This window comes from Nyctereutes procyonoides, unplaced genomic scaffold (genome assembly GCF_905146905.1).
Source record: "Nyctereutes procyonoides isolate TBG_1078 unplaced genomic scaffold, NYPRO_anot_genome, whole genome shotgun sequence".
Taxonomy (NCBI): Eukaryota; Metazoa; Chordata; class Mammalia; order Carnivora; family Canidae; genus Nyctereutes; species Nyctereutes procyonoides.
Genome location: NW_026575121.1, coordinates 41810641 through 41820723, shown reverse-complemented (window position 1 = coordinate 41820723; position 10083 = coordinate 41810641). Strand labels below are relative to the sequence as shown.

Here is a 10083-nt window from a genome sequence, read left to right as displayed (position 1 = left end):
TGTTTAAACTAATTACTTCCAGTAACTGGTTTAGGAGTGGGTATATTACCCTGTCCTGATCAATGAAACTTAAAGGCAATTCTGCTGGGAGAATGGGGTATATGGCTTCCATAAAAAAAGTTTCCCCCTGGTAAGGGAGACATGAAAAGAAACTGTATCTTATTCCTTCAGATGGGGTCATAAAAGGACAAGATAACTAGAGATGCTATAGTCCTCATGTGACCAAGAGCTTAGAAAAAAGATTTAGCCATGAGCCTGGGTAAAATGGACCCCCCCCCCCAACAAGATTCACCATTGCTGGATTATCCCACCTTTACCAAGGTTGTATTAAGTTCCTGGTAAGCTATACTCAGAAGGAGTGAAAAGTTTATGAAAGACCTCTCAAGCCATATTAAGAAGTTTAAATTTGGGATCCCTGGATGGCACAGCGGTTTGGCGCCTGCCTTTGGCCCAGGGCACGATCCTGGAGACCCAGGATCGAATCCCACGTCGGGCTCCCGGTGCATGGAGCCTGTGTCTCTCTCTGCCTGTGTCTCTGCCTCTCTCTCTGTGTGTGTGTGACTATCATAAATAAATAAAAATTAAAAAAAATAAAAATAAATAAATCTTTAAAAAAAGAAGAAGTTTAAATTTGTTATATTCATACAGGAATCATCAATTAGTTTAAATGCATCAAGTGATATGGTCAAGGTTGCACTGTAGGACAGGGCAAATGGGGACTAGAAAGGATTAGAAAGGGACAAGACTTGTATCAAGAAAAACAGAAAAGACAGACTTATAAAACATCCCCCAAAATACTCAAATTAAAAAATGGGCAAAGGCATTAACAGACATTTCCTCAAAGATGACATAGAGATGGTCAACAGACACGTAAAAAGACGATCATCACTTATCAGAGAAATGCAAATCTAAACTACACTATCACTTCACACTTGGCAGAATGGCTAAAATTAACACCACAAGAAAAAGGTGTTAGTGAGGATGTGGAAAAAAAGAACCCTTGTGCACTGATGGGACTGCAAACTGGTGCAGCTTCTGTGAAAAATGGTACAGAGATTCCTCACAAAGTTAAAAATAGAGCTACTCTACAATCCAGCAAGTGCACTACTGGATATTTACCCAAGGAATACAAAAACGATTCAAAGAGATATATGCACTTCTATGTTTACAGCTGTATTTTCAATAGTCAAGATATGGAAGCAATCGAAGTCTTCATTGATTGAATAATGGGTAAAGAAGATGTGATACACCCAATATTCAGCGATGAAAAAGAATGAGATCTTGCTATTTGCAACATGGATGGAGCTAGAGAGTATAATATATGCTAAGTGAAATAAGTCAGAGAAATACCATAGGATTTCACTTATATGGAAACAAGTGAGCAAGTTGGGAGGGGGAGATAAACCAAGAAACAGACTCAATTATAGAGAACACACCAATGGTAACCAGAGGGGTAGTAGGTAAGGAGATGGGTCATATAGGTGATAGGGATTTAGGAGGGCACTTGTGGTGATGCATGGAAATGTTGAAGCACTATTATACACCTAAAATTAATATAAGTTAACTGGAATTTAAAAAGAAAAACCAGCAAATAGTTATTGTAGTCAAATCAGGATGGGGTGGGAGAGGGAATTTCATAGAAAGTTTTAATAGTAGCATTCAGAAGCAATTTGTGTTATTACAAATAAAGATGGAGTTAAATTTATACTTCATATTTAAATATTTTGATTTTCTGGAAGTGCTTAAAATTAGCATTCCTTAAAAACCCTACAAAAAATACAACTTCCTTTATTTTTATCTAAGATAAACAAACTATTGCAATCAAAATTTAGAAGTCACTGTTTTAAGATGTATTTTTACCAATAAAGCACAGCATGCTGTACTGAATGCAGAGAGACACAGACCAAATTAAAATTTTGTAGAATGGATTGGTTACTTTGTCATTATATGTAGACTGAAGGGAAAGTTTTTTTTTCTTAGAATTACCTGCACTGGAACAGGATTTTTAAAGTATTGACTTTTAATTAGATAAAGCATCTGGATTTATGCTCTGATAACAATATTTAGAATTCATACCAATGAAATATCATTAAAATATTTAGCAACAATACTGAGATAATTGTGTTTACTTCAAAGTGTTCTCATTTTAATATGTGAAAATTACTTTCATACATTTTTTATACTTTCTTTAGCGTGCAATAAAGAGTTCCATTTATATGCTAAAAAAGTCATACTTTTTGGTGCTAAATAAAAAAGTTGGATCTTGGATGCCTAAATCAGTGGAGGTTTTAGTTAATGTTTAAAATTAAGTGTTCCTCATTTAAGATGTTTTAGATTTAAAATACAGCATCAGAAGCTTATTAGAACATATTTACTTTAGCTTTTTTTCTGCCCCTGGATGCCACCAAGTAAGCATCGTTGAAGTCTCCCCTCCCACCACCATCTTGTCTAAGTCAGAGTCTCCCAAAGAGCCCGAGCAGCTGCGGAAGCTCTTCATTGGAGGTTTGAGCTTCGAAACAACCGATGAGAGTCCGAGGAGCTATTCTGAGCAATGGGGGATGCTTTCGGACTGTGTGGTAATGAGAGACCCCAAAACCAAGCGCTCCAGAGGCTTTGGGTTCGTCATGTAGGCCACCGTGGAGGAGGTCGACGTGGCCATGAACGCTCGGCTGCACAAGGTGGATGGAAGAGTCATGGAACCAAAGAGGGTTGAATCCTGAGAAGATTCTCAAAGACCCAGTGTCCACTTAACTGTGAAAAAGATTTTTGTTGGTGGCATTAAAGAAGACACTGAAGAACATCATCTAAGAGATTATTTTGAACAGTATGGGAAAATTGAAGTGATTGAGATCATGACTGACTGAGGCAGTGGTAAAAAGAGAGGTTTTGCTTTTGTGACCTTTGATGACCACAACTCTGTAGACAAGATTGTCATTCAAAAATACCATACTAAAAACAAAACAAAACAAAACAAAAACAAAACAAAACAACAACAACAAAAAAAACATACTGTGAATGGCCACAACTGTGAAGTGAGGAAAGTCCTATCGAAGCAAGAGATGGCTAGTGCTTCATCCAGCCAAAGAGGCTGAAGTGGTTCTGGAAACTTTGGTGGTGGTCATGGAGGTGGTTTTGGTGGGAATGACAACTTTGGTCATGGAGGGAGCTTCAGTGGTTGAGATGGCTTCCGTGGCAGTTGAGGTGGTGGTGGATACCGTGGCAGTGGGGATGGCTATAACGGATTTGGTAATGACGGTGGTTATGGAGGAGGCGGCCCTGGTTACTCTGGAGGAAGCAGAGGCTATGGAAGTGGTGGACAGGGTTATGGAAACCAGGGCAGTGGCTATGGCGGGAGTGGCAGCTATGACATCTAAAAAATGGAGGAGGCGGAGGCAGCTATGGCGGTGGTAGTGGAAGCAACTTTGGAGGTGGCGGAAGCTATAATGATTTTGGCAATTACAACAATCAATCCTCAAATTTTGGACCCATGAAAGGAGGAAATTTTGGAGGCAGAAACTCTGGCCCCTATGGTGGTGGAGGCCAATACTTTGCCAAACCACGAAACCAAGGTGGCTATGGCGGTTCCAGCAACAGCAGCAGCTATGGCAGTGGCAGAAGGTTTTAATTACTGCCAGGAAACAAAGCTTAGCAGGAGAGGAGAGCCAGAAAAGTGATAGGGAAGCTACAGGTTACAACAGATTTGTGAACTCAGCCAAGCACAGTGATGGCAGGGCCTAGCTGCTACAAACTGCTACATGTTTTAGACAATACTCATGTGTATGGGCAAAAAACTCAAGGACTATATTTGTGACTAATTGTATAACAGATTATTTTAGTTTCTGTTCTGTGGAAAGTATAAAGCATTCCAACAAAGGGTTTTAATGTAGATTTTTTTTTTTTGCACCCATGCTGTTGATTGCTAAATGTAATAGTCTGATCAAGACACTGAATAAATGTGTCTTTAAAAAAAAAGAAGAAAGAAAGAACATATTTACTTTAATACCTATCAACATAGGGGAATTTACAGGAGGTGGACAGAACTCAGTGGTATACTTGCAATCAGAAGGATCCTGAATATAGAGAAACCACCATCAGGCAACAAAATATTTAAGAATGACAAGTTAAGAGCATCTTGTATTAAGCTGATTTTCTAATGTCAGTTTAATAAAATGTCTTGTTAACAGATATCCAATCAAGCTTTATCCCCATTTGTCTTCCAGTTGAGTATATATATCAAACCATGTAACTTTATTGGATTGTGTAAGCACTCCTGTGCATTTGTGCATGCATGTGGTTGCATGTACACATTTGTATATTTGCACATGCGTCAGACTTTTCTATACCCAGTACTGTGGTAGCAATGAAGCATAAAGAACGAGGTAGACATAGGCTCTAAACTCTTAGGGTAGAGGCCAGCAGAGAATATGGATACTAAACAAAGTTAGGGTTACAAATATGATAGAGATATATGGAGCTAAGAGTTTTAGGAGGATACTTTTTCTGAGATAAGTCTTTACTGATAAAGTTTAAGGATTACTGGAACAAACCATAAAAAAATAGGTGTATGGGAGTGGTGGAAATAGGATAGGATGCTGCACGTAGAGCACATAGTATTATCATCCATGTAGTATATTTGAGGAACAAACAATTTGAGCCTGGTTATCATCTTTAGATTGAAGAGAATTCTGGAGAATGAGAAGTAGAGATAAGCCACATCTGGAATGTTAAGTCCACTGTGAGCAATGTTAATGGAGTTTGGTCTTGTTTTAAGGGCACTGAAAAGCCTTTGATTATATGTAGAAAGAGACACTCATATCTGTATTTTAAAAACTGTTGATTGAGATGTAGAGAGTAGACTGGAAAGGAGATTGGATAAATGAGGCATTAGCTAAGAGCTGCTGTAGAAGCTTAGGAAGATGATGACTTAGACTGGGTCATTGATCATGGGCATTGATTAAAGTAGTTGGATTCAAGAGCCTTTTAGGAGAATCAAAGGATTTTGAGTAGCTTTGATTAGCCTCTATAACAGAACCTTGGTGCCAGTGTTTCTACCTGAGCTTTATCATTTTCTACCTATGAAGAATAGGCAGATGGCCTTCTTTATCTGAATAATGAAGATAAACATACTGCCTTATTAATTTGCTATCAATCTTGAAGGTGATCACTATAAGGAATTTAGGGTAGTCCCAAACAATGTGGTAAGTGCTTTAAAATATTAGCATTTTCTACATGTCATTGATTAGATTTTGGAAAGGAAAGCAAGAGCCTTCCAGGTTTACTGGATCAGGCAGTATATGGAATATTTTATTATATTGGAATGGGAAGCATTAGAGAAGGGATCTTTTGCAGGGAAGGTCAGTGAAATTCAATGATGGTGAACTTTGATACATCAGATCTCCAGTGGAATGTCAAACAATATGTAGGACACAGGAATTTATGATGCAGAGTAGAAATCAGCAACACATAGTAGGCATTTATCAACACACATTTTTATATGAAGGATGAGGGGTTAAGCATACACATTAGATCACACCTGGATACAAACCCCAACTCTGTTAACTTCTTAGTTGTCTTGGGAAAAATTTTGAGGCCCAGTGCTCTTATTTTCAAGAACTGATTAGGATAGCTTCACATTATATGAAACTATATGCACCAACTAGTCAGAGATAATGAGCTTCCAGGGATTTTGCCTATTTGTCCTTGGCCCAAAGGCTTCTGCAATCATTGAACACTGCATGAATACTAGCCAGTCACCTGCAAGCAGAGCTTAACAATGCTTTGCCTCATGTATCAACCATGCGGCCTTGTTTCCTGCCCCAGGAAGGCAGGCTTATTGAGGTTTGATATAGCAAGACCCGCTTACATACACAACTAAAAGGTGGAAGGGAATTTTATTTTTCCTTCTTTCTTCTCCAGATAACCTATCCTGAAAATTAGTTGTCTTCTTCTCTAGATAACCTATCTTGGAAAGAAGCTGTCTTCTCAAAAGACAGTCTGACAATATCATGCAGTCTTAGATACCAAACAGTGACCAGGTAAGTAACAACCTATTAGATTTGTTTGCCTTCCTTGTCTATCTCACCATTTTATGTGCTTGCTTTCTGCAATTCACATAAGAACATAAAACTTTTCCTTGGACTTTGGTTCCTTGGCAATCTAGGCATGGTATTTTCCCCCTATGTAACCCTAGCACAGGGTAATGTCACTAGGTGACTTATTTAATGGGAATAAGGGATGTCCTTGTTGGTATTACATGGGCAGAGATAATGGTACTGCCATTGTAATTGCTAAGACTTACTAGTGCTAGTTCTGGTTCAAGATGGTGACATAGGAGGATCCTGAAATTTTATCCTCCCATGGGCACACCAAATCTACAGCTAGAGATGAAATAAATTTCTTCTGAAAGAAATTCATTAATAAACTGAGCTACTAGGCAAATGAAGTGGGGAGAAGTAGGATAGGCTAAGGCAAAATCTCACAGTAAACCATATCCCTGGCATGCCAGGCCATAATTGGGAGGGAACTCAACTCCAGACTTCTCCTTAGGAGAGAAAATTTGAACCACACATCTGGCACCACAACATTTAAGACGTATACCTGTAATGGAATATTACTCAGCCATCAAAAATGAAATATTGCTATTTGCAATGATGTGGATGGAATTAGAGGGTATTATGCTAAGCTAAATAAGTCAATCAGAGAAAGACAACCATATGATTTTACTCATTTGTGGAATTTAAGAAACAGAGGATCTGCCTTCCTCTGCCTTGCTCTAGGTCACCAGTATCTTCTGAAAAATAGCTAGTGTACGCATGATATTCCAGTTTTTGCAGCTGCCAACTAATGGACACAATTTGATCACCCAGCTCTGTTAGCCAAGTGGGGCTTACATCTGTGGGCCCCCCAGGACTGCATCAAAATGGAGGAACAGTTCTCAACTGGTCACCCACCCCCAGGGCACAGCACAGACACAGCAGATTGAAATATGCCCTAATTCTATCAAAAAGGCTTATTAGCTTACTTTCAGAGCTGTGGTCTGATGGTCAGACTTATAAATACATCTCAAGGGACACCTGGGTGGCTGAGCAGTTGAGCATCTGCCTTCAGCTCAGGGCGTGATCCCGGAGTCCTGGGATTGAGTCCCACATCGGGTTCATTGTGTGGAGCTTGCTTCTACCTCTGCCTGTCTCTACCTCTCTCTCTGTCCTTCATGAATAAATAAAATCTTAAAAAAAATAAATACATCTCAAAAGAGACTAAACTCTCCAGAGATTAGAGACACCAAAAGTATCACCTTCGAAGTCTCTGCCCTGCCACAGGTTAGTGTTTGAGAAAGTCACATGCATACACATCAGGCACTCTAGCTTTTGTGGCTGCTGCCCAAAGGACACAACCTCTAATAATCTGGCTCTGGTGTCTATCCATAAGCCAGGTTTATGTTCACAGGTACAATGGGATGGAGGGAAACAGTTAAGGCTATCACACCAGGATTTCAAGCATAGGCAGCAAACATACCCTATCAACCAGTCTTCCTCTGAAAGAGGTATATTTGCATACTTTAAGAGCTACTGCCGGGATCCCTGGGTGGCGCAGCGGTTTGGCGCCTGCCTTTGGCCCAGGGCGCGATCCTGGAGACCCGGGATCGAATCCCACGTCGGTCTCCCGGTGCATGGAGCCTGCTTCTCCCTCTGCCTGTGTCTCTGCCTCTCTCTCTCTCTGTGACTATCATAAATAAATAAAAACAAAAAAAATTAAAAAAAAAAAGAGCTACTGCCTTAATGTGTAGAGTTCAGATGGAGGTCCTCCCCTTTGGGACATTGACTGGTACTGGCACACACTCAACTACTGGGAGACATTAAGAATAAAGTGGACTTCTTAGACAATAAAGGTTTGAGAGCCAACTGAGAGCTAGGGCAGAATTGACCAATAAGGTCCATCCTTCATATGGCCTCTCCTTCAAGACTGGGAGACAGGACTATTTTATCTGATATATAGAAACCAACACAGTCCAGCAAAATGAAGAGGAATATGTTCCAAATAAAGAGAACAAGATTGAAATCTTAGAAAAAGACCTTAATGAAATGTAGAGAAGTGACTTACCTAATAGAATTGATGCTCATCATGCTCAGGTAGAAAAGAATTAACAAGAAGAGGTAAGTATCAAATAGAAATCCCAGACTGAATAAATACTTTTGAGAAATTAAACTAAATGCAGCAGGGAAAAAAAAGGATCCATGAACTCAAACACAGGGCAGTGATACTCCATCCAGAGTATCTATACTTTTCTCTTGAAGATAGCTTAAGGGATTTATGTGACAACATCAAGCAGAACATTTGTATTATAGAGGTCCCTGAGGGAGAAGACAAAGGGGCAAAAAATTAAGGGAGATTTTGTAAATTATTTAATCTGAAGAAACAGACATCCAGATACTGGAAGGCCAGAAAGTTCCCAACAAGATGAACCCAAAAATACCCACACAAAGACACATCATCATTGAAAGTCTCAAAAGGTAAAGACAAGGAATCTTAAAAGCATCAAGAGAAAAACTTGATACATACAAAAGGACCCCCATAAATCTATTGGATTTTTCAGGGAAACTGCAGTCCCAGAAGAGTGACACAGTGTATTCAAATGCTGAAAGAAATTGCCAGCCATGAATTCCCAGAAAACTTGTCCTTCAGAATTGAGACTGTTTTCCAGACAAGGAAAAGTTAGAGTTTACCACTAGACCGACCTTTTAAGAAATGTTAGAAGGACTTTGTTGAGCTGAAAAGAGCACTAATTGAAACAAAAATTATAATCCTTAGATTTAGAATAATGTTGTAAGTGCAGTGGGTTAATCACTTACAAAGCTACCGTGAAAGATGATAATAGCAAAAATAACTACAGCTGTAATAGTTGGTTAATGGATACACAAGATAAAAATCTGTAAGTTGTGACATCAAAAATATCAAATATGGGAGAAGTCCATAAAAATATAGATGTTTATAATGCATTTAAACTTAAATATAGTTATAAACAAGTTGTTTCACATAAGCCTCATGGTAACCACACATCAAAACCCATAGTGGATAGGTGAGTGGTAAAGGAATTCAAGTATACCACTACAGAAAATTAGCAAATCACAAAGGCAGAGTAAGAACCAGAAAGGAACAAAGGAATTATAAAACAGCCAGAGTATAATAGCAATAATTCGGTACTTACTGCTTTAAATGTAAATGGATTAAGTTCTTCAATCAAAAGACAATGGCTGAATGTATTAAAAAAAAAACAAGATTTATCTATATGCTGTCTAGGAGACTACCTTCAAGTGGGAAGTACAGAGATTGAAAAGTTAATTTATGGAAAAAGATAACCATGCAAAGGGAAAAAGAACATTGGGGTAGCTATACTTATATCAGAAAAAAAAAAGACTTTAAAACAAAGACTATAATCAGAGACAAAGTCATTACCCTGATAATGGAATCAATCCACATGATAACATTTCTAGGTATTTATATACTCAAAAGAAGCACCTAGATTTATAAAGCAAATATTAATACATCTAACAGGAGAAATAGACAAGAGTAGGGGACTTATATAACTCAAATCAGTGGATAGATCATCCAGACAAAAGGAATAAGGAAATATTGGCCTTAAATGGCATGTGAGATTAGAGGACCTTAACAGACAGGCACAGAACATTCCAGCCAAAAATACATTCTTCTTAAGTGCACATTGGCCATTCTCCAGGACAGAAATGTTAGTCCACAAAACAAGTCTTAATAAATTTAAGTTATAAATATATCAGGCATCTTTTCTAATCATAATGGTATGAAACTAAAAATTACCTGTACATTTTTGGGTTTGATACTACCAGAAAATGCAACGAAGTAAAGGGGGAAAAAAGTAGGATTACATCAAACTAAAAAGTTTCAAAGCAAAGGAAGTCAAGAAATTTGAAAGGCAACTGCCAAAATGGGAGCAAATACCTGCACATCTTGTATCTAATACCCAAAATATATAAAGAACTCCTACAACTAAAGAATACAATTAAAAAATGAGAAGATCTGAATAGACATTTTTCCCAAGACAATATAGAG

At 38.3% G+C, this 10083-nt stretch overlaps 1 pseudogene; it reads left to right on the top strand.

Moving 5' to 3' along the window:
* Positions 1-2450: 2450 nt before the first annotated feature.
* LOC129516668 (heterogeneous nuclear ribonucleoprotein A1-like) lies at positions 2451-3660 on the top strand (annotated as a pseudogene).
* Positions 3661-10083: the final 6423 nt, after the last annotated feature.